The 13,676-nt window shown below is 46.1% G+C and overlaps 1 protein-coding gene across 5 annotated transcripts in view; it reads right to left on the reverse strand.

Moving 5' to 3' along the window:
- Positions 1-13,676, reverse strand: part of CARD19 (caspase recruitment domain family member 19) — a 56,810-nt gene that overhangs the window by 27,260 nt on the left and 15,874 nt on the right. The window contains exons 1-2 of one of the 5 annotated variants that reach the window (XM_075938929.2): positions 9,672-11,144; positions 7,182-7,225 (exon numbers count right to left, since the gene is read on the reverse strand). The exons of 3 other annotated variants lie outside the window; for them this stretch is intronic. The gene's annotated coding sequence lies outside the window, so the exon portion shown is untranslated. Of the gene's footprint in view, positions 1-7,181; positions 7,226-9,671; positions 11,145-13,676 lie in introns of those variants that run through there. One more of the 5 variants, XM_089781186.1, reaches the window with a different exon arrangement.

The following is a 13,676-nucleotide window of genomic DNA, read 5'->3' on the forward strand; positions in this document are numbered from 1 at the left end:
TAAAATATGTATATACTGCCAAGGCAGTAATGGATGTCTCAAATATCCCCATGGCATCCACTTGCCTGAAAGTCAGAAAATTGCTGAAGGGAGAGGGATGGAAAAGACATTTCCTACCTTTCATACATATTACATCAAGGTATAATGTTTAAAACTGTCTTAAAAACTCACTATTTAATACACAATCTTCAGTATCTCACAGTAATACCCACTATTGTTTGGAATGGTTAATGGGCACATCGCTGAAATATCGCACATACCTTATTCCCTTCTCCCACCACTGGAAATCAGTCATCCCACTGATAGCAACTGTGCACTATAGTTTAGGACAGGAAAGGAAGACATCTACTACAGCCCATCAGAACTGCTGGGGGAATTTAGTTCAACTGAATGAGAGAATTCTGACTTTGTGCTGACAACCAGGCAAAGTTCCCATTGAGTTACTGCCAGTTTTGTCTGGCCAAGACTTGGCACAAGGTATATTCCCAAAACTGAAATGCAGCCAGGGCATTAGGAACAGCTCTGCGAAAGTGCCAGGGAGATTTTTTTATAGTTTTTATGTGACATGCCAGAGCACAATCCAGAGCAATGAGCAATGGCATCACCCCCTGCCCTGCACCCTGGGGTGCCTTACTATGCCTTGTTGTAGTATCTTCCAATGGGTCACTCACAGGCAGCCTTCCTGCATGCAAGCCATGCCCTGAATGTTTCTGTGTTAGTCACATTTGGGTTACACTCTGACTCTTGCCAGCCTTGGTTATACTGCAAGGTTACCCCAACCATGGCCAGCTTTAGAAAGTGCAGGGCCCAATTCAAACAGTTTTGGCAGGGCCCCCCACCACCCAGGATTTTTTGTTGAGCAAAAAAAAACCACACACAGGATTTTTTGTTGAGCAAAAAAAAAAACCCACACACTTCGGTATATCGCTCCATATATTATAAATATCAAGTTGGTTAAGCTATTACCCGAGAGACTTAGGTAAGCAATTGCTGTCGAGCCTAAGCAATTAATCAAAGCCTATCCCCCCACAGAAGTCAAATTCAGCCTGGTGTTACATATCTACCACCGCTGGACTGACAATCACAAATCAGGCCAGACAAGGTTTAGGGCCAAACCATGTATTTGAAAGTTAGAGGCACACAACAACAAACAACTGCAATGAACTCACCCTATCCCAGAAGACATAAAGATAGAAAGGTCCCATACAGACCTTTATGGGGTATACTTTACAGAATAGGAGACAGCGGTGGGTGTCTGCGACCTACAATCCCTTGGCTAATTGAAAGCCTTAGGAGAGGATCAGCAGGGAGATCCCTCCAAGCAATGATCTGGTGATTGATGCCTGTCACCTACAGAGACGTGTCTACATCTGCTGCAGGGAGACACTTCTGCCTGCCTCCATCCCTCTCCCCCAGAGTCTTCACCCCCATTGCAAAGCGAAGGAGTGGAAGGAAAGAGACTGAGGCCCATCAACGGGACTGAAGCAGTCATGAGCAAGCCATGCCTGGGAGACATTCTCCTGTCCATTGCTGGTGCAGTGTTGCTTTAGGCATGCAGAAATGCAGTCACCTCTAGGGTGGGTTGGACAGCTGTTTAACAACTGCACAATATTTCAGGCAGGGGACAGTGCGGGCTGCCTTCCTGCAGAGTCCCCACCAGAATTACCGTGCCCTCCTGGCTTGGGAAAAGAATAAACAGGAGGACTGGAAATTAACCCGCCAAGTCTCACGTCCCCTAGGCAGGGAATGAGCCATCTACATTGGGCCCCAGCTGGAGTATCATGTCCAGTTCTCGGCGCCACATTTCAGGAAACGTGGAGAAACTGGAGAAAGTCCAGAGAAGATCAACACAAATGATGAAAGGTCTAGAGAACATGAGATATGAGGCAAGGCTGAAGGAATTGGCCTTGTTTACCTTGGAACAGAGAAGACTGAAAAGGGACATGAGAGCAACTTTCAAGTATCTAAAAGAGTATCATAAGGAGGAGGAAGAAAAATTGTTCTGCTTGGCCTTTGAGGTTAAGATGAGAAGCAACGGGCTTACATTGCAGCGAGGGAGGTTTAGGTTGGACATTAGGAAAAACTTCCTGCCTGTCAGGGTGGTTAAACACTGGAATAAATTGCCTACGAAGATTGCAGAATCTCCATCACTGGAGATATTTAAGACCAGGTTAGACAGACACCTGTCAGGGATGAGCTAGGGCAACTCAACTTTGGAAGCCCCAGGGGCCACACTGATACTTACAGAGCATGCTGAGGACCTCAACTTAAGTGTGGTTGCATATGCAAGCAAATATACACAAATAGCTTCTCTCACACTGACAGGCATGAATACAAAGATTAAGGCAAGACTAAAAAACACACAGGCCCCATTTAAGTCAGTTCTGCTGATATTAATAACATGCAATATTTACCCGATTTCTACCCATGTGACAGCACTTTTCATGAGCGATGACAATCCAAGAATTTAGCTACTAAAACACATATCAACAGAAGATCATTACACTGACTACTTTTGTTTTGGCTCCCACTCACCGACCACGTGTTGATCCCCACATAAACCCAAACTGCACCGCGGGGCACAAACAAAGTGACAGTGGGCAGCATACCAAGTTATTAATAAATATTTTATAAACCTTTACCTTTTCTCTTTGCTGCCATGTCTCCTCTCCTTGCTCCATCATCTCCCCTGGTGCCTGCTGCCTCCCAACTCCTCACTCTCCTTTGCTGTCCTGACTCCTGCCCTTCTCACTACCCTCAGCCCTCCTGTGACCTGCCCCCCTCCACCAGCCGTTCTCTCTCCCCTGTGCCCACTCCTCCAGTAGCCCCACTCTGATCATGTGAACTACCCCTCTTCTAACGCCTCTCTCCTCTGGTGCTGGTCCCTCCCCTGCAGGTGTCTGCCCTTCTGCTTCACCCCAGAATCCCCTGGCACCTGCACCTTTCCTTAGCCCTGCACCCTCCTGGTGCCTCCCCCTTCCCTTACTGCCCCTGCCCCTTTTCCTCTCTTTTTCCCTGATGCCCACCCCCTCACCACTCTCTGCCCTGTTCCCCTCCTGCCCCTCTGTGCCCTCACACGACTTGCTCCATCCCCACATTTCTCATGCCCTCCCCTTCTTTCAAGCCTTCTCCCAGCACCTCCCCCTATAGCTCCCAATGCCCTTCCCCTCTCCTCTCCTCTCCCAGCATCACCCTGTCCCCCCTCCCACTGACACCTCCCCTTCTGCCCTTTCCCTCATTGTCTGCACTTGGCCCCCTACCATTTGTCTCTCCTCCACCCTGTCTCTTGATGTCTTCCCCTTTCTTCCCCCTCCCCCCAAGCCCCTTCCCCTCCCTCTCAGCCCCTTCCCCTCCGCCCCCGCCCCTTCCCTACCTTCTGCCTTCTACACTGTGGGGCCAGAGTCTGCACTGAGGCTCCGGAGGCTGAACCCGGAGACAGCCCCACAACGTGTCTCCGAGGAGTTTTAAAATCCCAGGCCATGACGTCACGTCACACCCGGGCATCCTCCCAGCCCACCTGCAATGCGCATGGAAGCAGCAGCAGTAGCAGCTGGCGAGGGGGAGCCGTGCTGAGCCGTGCATGGCAGGGACAGTCCAGGGCCGAGAGGGGGGGTGGGGTGGGAGGATGCGCAGGGGGTCCGGGGCCCGCTCAAGGCAGAGCTGGGGGAGAGACCCAGCTCCACATATTGGTGGAGCAGGGCCCCCGGCTCTGTAACTCGCCGGCACTTCTGGGTTCAGGAGTGCAGGGCCCCCTTAGGCGTGGGGCCCGATTCGGACGAATCAGCTTAAGGCCAGCCCTGACTCCAACACATCCCCCCTCTTAGAATTTCCTCCAGAAGTGTCCTTTACTGCCCAGCACTCTCCTGAGCAGTACAAAATAAAATAGTTTTTTGGTTCTGGACATCCAACACTCCTGTTATTGAAGAAGTGAGTTGTACCCACGAAAGCTCATGATACCATCTACATGTTTTGTTAGTCTTTAAAGTGCTACCAGACTGTTTGTTGTTGTTTAAGTTTTTCCTGTTACAGACTAACTCGGCTACCCCGCTGAAGCTTTTAAAATAATTTAAGTCTGTTATTCCTTAAAGCAGTGGTCCCCAATGCGGTGCCCGCGAGCGCCATGGTACCTGCCGGGGCATTTATGTGCGCCCACCTAGTCGGGGTCGTGACACGGGATGGCCGGGGGAGGATGGGCCGCACACGCTGCGGGGCCAAACTCGCGTTATGACAGGGTGTGGGGAAGCGCCAGCGGCGGGAGAACCTGCCGGGGAGCATGGAAGGGAAGCTGCAGGAGCAGGGCAGCCGGTCCGGAGTGGCGAAATGGCCGTGGTAGGAGGTCTGGCGCTGGCGCAGATGGACTTGGCATGGGGCTGGCCGGGCGACGCAGCAGGATGACGTCACCCACTGGTGCGGTGCCCGCCACACAAAAAGGTTGTTGATCACTGCCTTAAAGGGTATAATATGCCACTTTACACTCCATTTGGGAAGAGAGGAACCTTTAGCAGCAATACATTCCTTCAATGAAAGTGCATAAAATATATGTAGAAAATAAATAGAATGTCAAAGCAAAAATGTCATTGAAATTAAGTCCTCTGTAATCCTCAGCAAATTTAAGTTTCCTGGTTTCCTGCATTGTTTTAGGCATTACAGTACTTCCAATTTTCCAGCAACTGCTTTTCCAGGAGGTTTCCCTTTCAAGCACAGCATTCAGCTAAAAATATTTTTGATTGTTGTATCACTATTTGTGTCCCAACTTTTCAAATACAGTACAGATCCATGCAGATTTCACAAATGATTGTTTCTTAACCAGGCTTTGAAAGAGGTGTTTACTTAGAACCATCTTTGAAGTAGGTGTTAAAAATTCATGGTTCATTCCAGACAGCAGAGGTACTGCAAATAGATCTGACCAGTGCAGGAAAAGAAACATGTAGGCTATCAGGGTACATAGGAACAATTAAACTAGATTAATAGGTTTTATTGATATTCGGGCTACTAGACAGTATTTAATCCTGCCTACCCTCCATGCTTCACTAGCTAGACATGGTGAACTGAATGATGAAAGGACAGCCTGAACACAATCTCAACATTCTGCTCTCAGTATAAACACAGCCTGACATTTGCGTATCACAGGTTTAGTATTACATTTCCTTTTTTACAACTGGGCGGTATTGAAAATGAACAGGAAAGGCTTCATGAAAACCTCCCACAGTAACCATAATACAGTAAGAGGGCCAACCACTCCCATTAAAATAAATATTGATCTTGGAGAGGACTTGCAATTCCATAGACACAACTGGGTTTTACTTAGACTGTCACTATGTATCCAGTGTAGTAAATACTTTTACAAACCCTGTATCTTTTCCATGTATTTCTAATTCCTACTTTCCAAATTGTGCTCTAAGCAATTTGTATTGAGCTGTTAGGACCAACAGCTACCCTGACTCAAATGCCATGCAACTCCCTTTGCTTTCAAAGCAGCTTCATGGTACATGAGTCAGACCAGAAATTGGACTTTCCCCTCTTCATGCCTTCTGAGCAATTCAGCAGGATGCATGCCAGGCTCAGTCAGAAGCAGAGAGCTGTTGGCGGGCTGAGTGCAGAGATGCCAACTGTCAAGAAAATACTCCAGCCTTGCATAGATGTCTCAGAATCTAAGGGATTTCATCACAGTATGCAGGACTCCTTTGAGCTGAGACAGCCGTATTCACTGCTCTGTCTGGGTGGACAAAAAGCTCTGTCCCACTCTTCTCAATTTTTTACAGCCTCTGAAGCTGTGTCTACACTACGGAGTTTTTTCCAGGAAATCTGAGGTATCCTGGAAAACTCCACCGCATCCAGGGAACGCGTCTGCTCTTCTGACATTTTTTGTAGAAGTGCAGATGCGCTCTTTCCGAAGCCCTGTAAACCTCATTTCACAAGGAAGAAGGACTCTTCCAAAAGAGGAGGTTTTTCTGAAATTTGGCCCACTGTAGACGGGCCAAATTTCAGGAAAGCCTCTTCTGAAAAAACAATTGGAAAAAGGAACGCAAATTGCAAAGCACAATTTGCATACCTTTTTCTGAAAAAGAAGTGTAGTGTAGACATAGCGTGATTGGAAGCCAGAGTGTCACATCTATTTCAGCATCTCCCATTGGTTCTTCCATAGGCAAGCATAATACAGGAAGAAAAACAGGGGAGATACAAACACCTGAACAAACAGGGCACCTCAAGATTCAGGTACATTTAAATGAATGCAAGTGCTAAAGCAACACCAGCAACTGCTAGAACAAATGTGCAAATCAAATTCTACTATATATTTGAGAGAGTTTGTCTGTCTGTCCAAGAACTCCTCCTAAATGATAAGAGCTAGGACCACCAATTCGGTATACAGCTTCCTCTTTTCATAACTTACCTTAAACCAAGTTAAGGGTTTGGTTGTATTAGAACAATGGGATGTGCCTAGAATGAGATTGCTTCTTAGAAAACCATACAGCAAAGAGACTGCGCCAGCCTCAAGCCTCCCATCCCTCAGGCGTCTGTTAGGCAGGGATGTAGGCTGAGGCTTGCCCCCCACCACCTTCCGATTCATACGCGAACATTGCTGGCTATACCCCTTTGTCAGAGAGCAAGGCAACAGTGCACAGTCTGCTGCATTCCTCACTCTGGCTGGGGAGCACAGGGGGCAGATGAACCCGGACCTGCCTTAACTGGGGGACATGCACCTCTCCCCTGGTGTGCCTCCATGGAAAGGCACTTCTCATCTGGCTCCAAGCTGCTGCAGTAAGAAAGAGCTGGAGTAGTCCTCTCTCTCCAAGGCAGTCTGCATACTGAACCCCTCATCCCCAACCCCACCCCACAGCAATGATTCAAAAGAAGCATGTACATTTCCATTTTATTTTCCAAAAACCAAAAATTGAGTTAAGGACTCAAGTAATCATCTAGTAAAAAATAAGAGGTGAAAACACCAGTGGACTTTCCTCTCATTTTTTCTGCCCTCTAGTTTTTCCTATCTGCTACACACACAAGATGCCACAGTGTATTAACAGCAATTATACTGGTCACAGGGAGGTTACATCAATTGAAGTTTACATTTAAGTTAAGAACACACTCTGCTCAGTCTGGAATATGCCCTGAAATCACAGCCTTTGACAATTATATGGTCACTAAGCAATCGCCACACTTATCTAGAGCTCTGTGCTGACCTTTGAAAATCCTGTAGGAATCCTGCACCAAAAATTTTAAAATTCTGAAACAAAAAAAATTAATAACAAAATTATATAAAAAAATATTGTGCACATTTTTTCAAATTCTGTATATTTTGTCAAAATAACACACTATAAACACACTAGTTTCAATTATTTTAGTTATTTATTTCAAAATACCTGTGAACAACTATGTCTGCGACAGTACAAACAACAAAAAGAATTCAGAAAATGTGTGTGTGGTGTGGTGGCAGGTGGGGGGGTTGACAAATAGAGTCCTTGCTAGGAATATTAATACAGAACTCTGGGTAATAATTAATTTAAACCACAATACAGAGGCAGAGGCAGTAAAAGGCTGGGGGAGTCAGGGGTCACAGAAGAGCTGAGGGAGAAGGAACTAATTGCTGGGAAGGAACCTGTATGTGACCTTGTAGAGTTATTGTATGTGGGTGGAAAAAGTATGGAATACGGGTTTTGGGGGGTCATAGAGGACTATTAGGGCATGTCTAGACTGCTTCTGAAAAAGATATACAAATTAGTTGCAAATTTGCATATCTTCTTCTGATCCCTTTTTCAGAAGAGTATTTAAAAAAAAAGTCTAGATGGGGTTTTTCACGTGAAAACACCTTATTCCTCAAAACATTAGGTTTACAGGGTTCTTTCGAAAAAGGGGGTTTGCGTGCGAAAAAGCCTGTCTAGACTGCTTTTTTTCCCAAAAAAACTCTGCCAAAAAAGGGATCAGAAGAAGATATGCAAAGTCACACGTAATTTGCATATCTTTTTTCAGAAGCCACAGGTAGTCTAGACATAGCCTTAGGGAGGTTACCCCATGCAGATGCTAGCCTCTCTGGTCAATCAGGAACACCTGCCTTTGCACCCCCCAGTGCACGTGTTCCTTCACTCCCACTCAGACACCCACCCATTCTCCTGTGGCCCTGTACCCCCTCCCTTATCCCCATGTGTCTGTGTCCCCACTGAGCGTCCACCCTTTACCATATGGCTTTGAACTTCCTACCCCCATCCTCATGTGGCTTTCTGCTCCCACTCAGCCCTCCCCGTTCTCCTGTAGCTGTGCATCCCATTCTTCTCTGATCATGTGGCCCTGTTCTCCCTGCCCCCTTGCCCTGTGCCTACACTCCCATTCAACTCCTGCACCAGTTTGTCTTTCCCCACAAGCCATTATGAGCCCTTGTCTGGACCCCGCCCCCAGCAGCCCAATGCTGTCTGTCTGCTCATAGTTCTAGAAATGTAGCCGTGTTAGTCTAGGGTAGCTGAAACAAAATACAGGACTATGTAGCACTTTAAAGACTAACAAGATGGTTTATTAGATGATGAGCGTTCATGGGCCAGACCCACTTCCTCGTTGCCAGCTTTGTCCACATATTCACTCTGCTGATACCATTATTGGACCTAACCAAGTGAGTTATAAGATCAAGAACACATATTCCTGCGCATCCAGAAATATAATCTATGCTATCATGTGCCGAAAGTGTCCGTCTGCTATGTACATTGGACAAACGTCTCAGACACTTCGCCAAAGGATCAATGCCCACAAAACAGATATTAGACCGGATCACAAAGAAAAAACAGTTTCTTGCCATTTCAACCAGAAAGGACATTGTCTCAACGACTTAATTACCTGCATCCTGCTTCAAACGCCTTTTAAAACTGCACTTGAAAGGGAATCCTCTGAACTGTTATTCATGCTAAAATTTGATACTTTACGCCAGGGTCTTAACAAAGACTCTAGTTATCTTACCCATTACAAAGATAGCTTCCCCAATTATCACCTCTAATATCATTAGCTCACAGACATTTACCTTCCCCCCTCCCCGCATCCTCCTTCTGTTCTGAAATTTAATTTGTCCTTTTCATATGTGTTCATTTTTTTAATTGTATCCTTTGGTAGATATGGTTGTGACAATTTTCTTCCACTGTTTGATCTGAGGAAGTGGGTCTGGCCCACGAAAGCTCATCACCTAATAAACCATCTTGTTAGTCTTTAAAGTGCTACATAGTCCTGTATTTTGTTTCAGCTACACCAGATTAACATGGCTACATTTCTATAATTATATTACAGTAGTGTCTCAAGAATCCAATCAGGACGAGTACCCTACTGCGCCAGGTGCTGAATCATGTGGGGGTATAGAAAATTGCTGCAATTCCACGCCTCCATATCCGAAAGTCATTCAGCAGACCAGAGAAAGATAAACAACTGTATTTTCTTCAGGGTGCCAGGGTGGCTTGCCCTTGGGCTGGAGACCCTGGGGCCATGCTAACCGGGAACACAGAATAAGCCTCACCTGAGAGGAATCAATTTCCTGTAAAGAATAGACAATGGCTGCAGTGAAACTACAGAGAATGAGGGAGGCTCCTGTAGGGATGCCTCTGAGACCAGAGGAATTGCTCTTGCTAGGAAGGGCCAAGTTTAGGAGGAGTCCGCTAAGGCAGGGGGATAGACTTGTGTGTTTAGGGCTTGTTTACACTTACCAGGGGATAGGTGCTGCAGCAATCGATTCCCCTAGTGAAGATCTGCTAAATCAACTGTTGATCATACTGTTGTCAACTCCGATACTCCACCGGAACAAGAAGCATAAGGGAAGTCAACAGGAGAATTTCTCCTGCCAACCTTCCTGCAGCGGAGACCTTGTGGTAACTCGACCTTAGGTATGTCAATTCCAGCTACAGTATTCACATAGCTGGAGTTGTGTAAATTAGGTTGACTTTTCCCTCTAGTGTAGACCTGCCACAGACATGGGAACTAGTGGTGGTAAGGGGGTGCTGTTACTGGCCTACCCCTCAGGGTCCTGGCTTCCTTGCAGTGTACCACTGGCTCCGCTGCTAGCCCCATGCTCAGGGACCCAGCTGCTGCCCTGCACAAAGGAGGCTCTGCTGCTGGCTCCGCACCCAGGTTCCGGGGCTGCTGGCTCTGCACATGTGGGGCTCTGCTGCCAGCCCTGTGTGCTAGGGGCTCTCCTGCTTGCTCTGCAACTCAGGGTCCTGGCTTCTGGCCCTATGTGTGGAGGTCCCGCATGCTGGGGGCTCTGCCCCCAACCCTGTATCCTGATTCCCGCATGCCAGGACTTTGCTCCCAAGCTCAGCTGGGGGAGGGGGAGAACAAGGTAAGGGGGTAAATGTTCCCACACCACTGAGACCTGCCCTACATTCCCTTTAGGTTATTTAAAAAAAAAAACACCCAGACTCCAAGAAGGGCTGTAACCGGAACAGAGACTATGGATTTTGTTTAATGAGCCCTGGAGAATTGTGGGGAGAAGTACGGGGGGAGGCAGCATGGCCCTGCAGAGTCAGCCCTGATCACACAGAGGCTCTGTGAAGCAGCTACTCATCGGATTGCACACCTGCTATCTCTCTACCAACTTTTGCCTAACTAATGTTTAATCCAGCCCTAGCTATTCCATCATGGAACTGCTGAAAGGAGAATGTAATCATGGAACCGATAGCGGATCTCACCACTGTACTGGGCTATGAAGACAAATCTAGAGATGGCTCTTTAGATTAACTGCAGTTTCAGTGACTGAGGGTAAGTTCACAAAGATCAATAATTTTCTTATTTATAGGAAATGGAAACATATAAAAAGGAGTTGGAAGGGAGAATCAGGAACTCCTGTTAGTAGTGAGAAGCAACAGAGATGTAAAGAAATTCTAATAATTACATGTTGACTCATACCTAGTGCATATTCAGTCCACTTCAGATGTGCACTGACACCTTCCCCCTTCTACCTAAAACCTGAAAGCTCACAGCAGAACATACTGGATGCACATCACGTTCACATTTCTAGCTGGCATGTGGCCTCGAATGGAGAATAAAAAGTTATAAATTCTCCAAGAAGCAAGCAATAGTAACAAAGCAATATGCTCATCATTTTTAGCCTTCAGGCAGAACATAATTTCCATTATAACCTTTCATAAAATGACACATATCTCTTCTTCTTACAAAACAGACAATTATGTTTTTGACAATAGCTGTTAAATGACTAGGTCATTATAATAACTACTGGGCTACGTCTAGACTGGCCCCTAATTCCGGAAAAGTCATGCAAAGCAGGTAAGTCAGAATAGGGAAATCCGCGGGGGATTTAAATATCCCACGCGGGATTTAAATAAACATGTCCGCCGCTTTTTTTCTGGCTTGGGGAAAAGCCTTGGGGAAAAGCCGGAAAAAAGTGTCTAGACTGGCGCGATCCTCCGGAATAAAGCCCTTTTCCGGAGGATCTCTTATTCCTACTTGAAAGTTGTCAACAGTTCCCCAAGCCGGAAAAAAAGCGGCGGACATGTTTATTTAAATCCCGCGGGGGATATTTAAATCCCCCGCAGATTTCCCTATTCTGACTTACCTGCTTTGCATGACTTTTCCAGAATTAGGGGCCAGTCTAGACGTAGCCCTGGTGTTGGAAAACTGCTATGCTAAATTCAGTCCCTGGAGACAAGGCATAGTCAGACCTTGGTCATACTCTGCTAACACTACAGGCCACTAGATTGTCCTCTCCCATAAAGCCTGCAGGAATGGGGCCCCAACAAGGGAAGATCCCCTCCCAAATATCTCACCCAAATTGTTCTATTAGGACAACGGGGTTTGCTCACCTCATGACAAACAGGAAGTTTTGGACCCAGAACATGAAGATCGGAGGGGAATAGCAGGGAAGTCCCCTTACCCTTCCATACTTCAAGGTATTGAGAACTTCCTTTGAGATGCCAGCACCTCCAAATCACACTGAAGTCAATGGCATCTGAGAAGCTAAGGAGGATGTGCCCACATCATTCTTCCTGCAGGATTGGGGCCTTAAAATATAAGCTCTCTGGGGTAGGCCACTATATTTCTGTTACTTGTTTGTACAGTGCTTAGTTGAATAGCATCCAGACCCGTGATAGGTATCATTAGACCTGCAAAATACGAATAGTAATAAGAATAGGACTAGGACTAAATACTAAACGATAGAGGTAACCATAAACACCTTTATAATATTTCTTTTGCCTAATTAATTTTACTGTGATAGTCCCCATACAGATAATCGAGAATATACTGGCGTAAGGCAGGTATGGAATAGCATAGTACTGTAGCAGGATAGGGAATGCCATCTGTCACAGTGACAGGGTGAGCTGTGCAGAACCCATTCCTCCCTTTTTAGAACGCCCCACTGGGGATTAGTTTTGTCATCTTCACTCCTCTCTGGAGGGAGCCACACAGTTCTACCCCTCTTGGACCGGGTCTCTGTGCAATAACATCCCTGTTTACTGGCCTCATTAAGAAGACAGGACCAGCTGTGTTTGGCACCTCTTAAGCCCCTTTCCTTTAGCAGCCTCTGACCAGCAGCAGATTAAAGTGACTCAAAAACAGCTTCTTTAAAACAAATGATTATTTAATCACCCAAAGGCACATAGGAAGAAGTGGAAAAGGATAAATTTCATTTTTTCCTTGCAAGATTTAGGTAAGTTCCATCTGTGAAAGTAGAAAGAATTATACTGTAAGAGAAAGATGAATTGTGCTGTAATAATTGAATAAGTTGAAGGAATACTGTTTGTCTCCGAACAGGAAGAAGAAAAGTATGTTAATGTTGTTTGTAGCTGAAACTAACACGGCTACATTTCTATCAATGTTGTTTGTAGGTATGCCTCTTATAAGCATGCATTCTGAAGGCAATACAAGGAGAAACCCTAAACCGCCTTCTTCCGTGACCACTTGAAGGTGAAGTTGTATGAGCTAGATTGAGCCTTAAGGCTCAGTCCTGGATACAAGGCCGATGCTCAGCTATGGAAGAAGCACATGACCTCCCTGGCTCTTCCCTCCCTCTTGCTTCACAGTGAAAGAGAAAGATGAATTATGCTGTAATAATTGAATAAGTTGAAGGAATACTGTTTGTCTCTGAACAGGAAGGAGAAAAGTATGTTAATGTTGTTTGTAGGTATGCAGATCAGAGTGCTAGCCAGGTGGGCCTGAGCTAATAGGAAAAGGAACATTAGGTGTTAGGGAGAAAGCAATTGAGATAACCAGGGAGACATGGACAGGAGATTGCTGTGTGCTTGATGTGGAAATGAAGATACTTGACTAGCCTCACACTAATCATGTGAAGTTTTGCTCCCCTTTTAATCCTGTTAACTTGGCTTTCTTTTGACTGTATAAATCAAGGAGTTTGAACCTTGTGGGGTACTCACATTTTTCTGGGTGAATTAGCAGAGCGGCTTTGCTAATAAACAGAGCGGTCTGACAAATCTGAGTGAGTCCTGTCTGACTTTGACACAGCCAGCCAAGACCTCCTACTCCTGACCTGGGAGAGACAAACAAGACCTGCAGCATTTGCTGTGTCTCTGTCACCTGTTACCCTCTCCACCTGCTGCTACCGGCTTCCTCTCCAGGCCAGAGCTTTTAACCGTTTAGTCACCCATTTGATCCTAGCCTCAGGCCTGAGAAGAATAAACCTGAATAATCTGGTTGGAGCCAGGCAAATAGTTTCCTAATTAATAGTTCTCCCATTGTTT

This window comes from Pelodiscus sinensis, chromosome 11, assembly GCF_052426305.1.
Source record: "Pelodiscus sinensis isolate ZL-2025 chromosome 11, ASM5242630v1, whole genome shotgun sequence".
Lineage (NCBI taxonomy): Eukaryota > Metazoa > Chordata > Testudines > Trionychidae > Pelodiscus > Pelodiscus sinensis.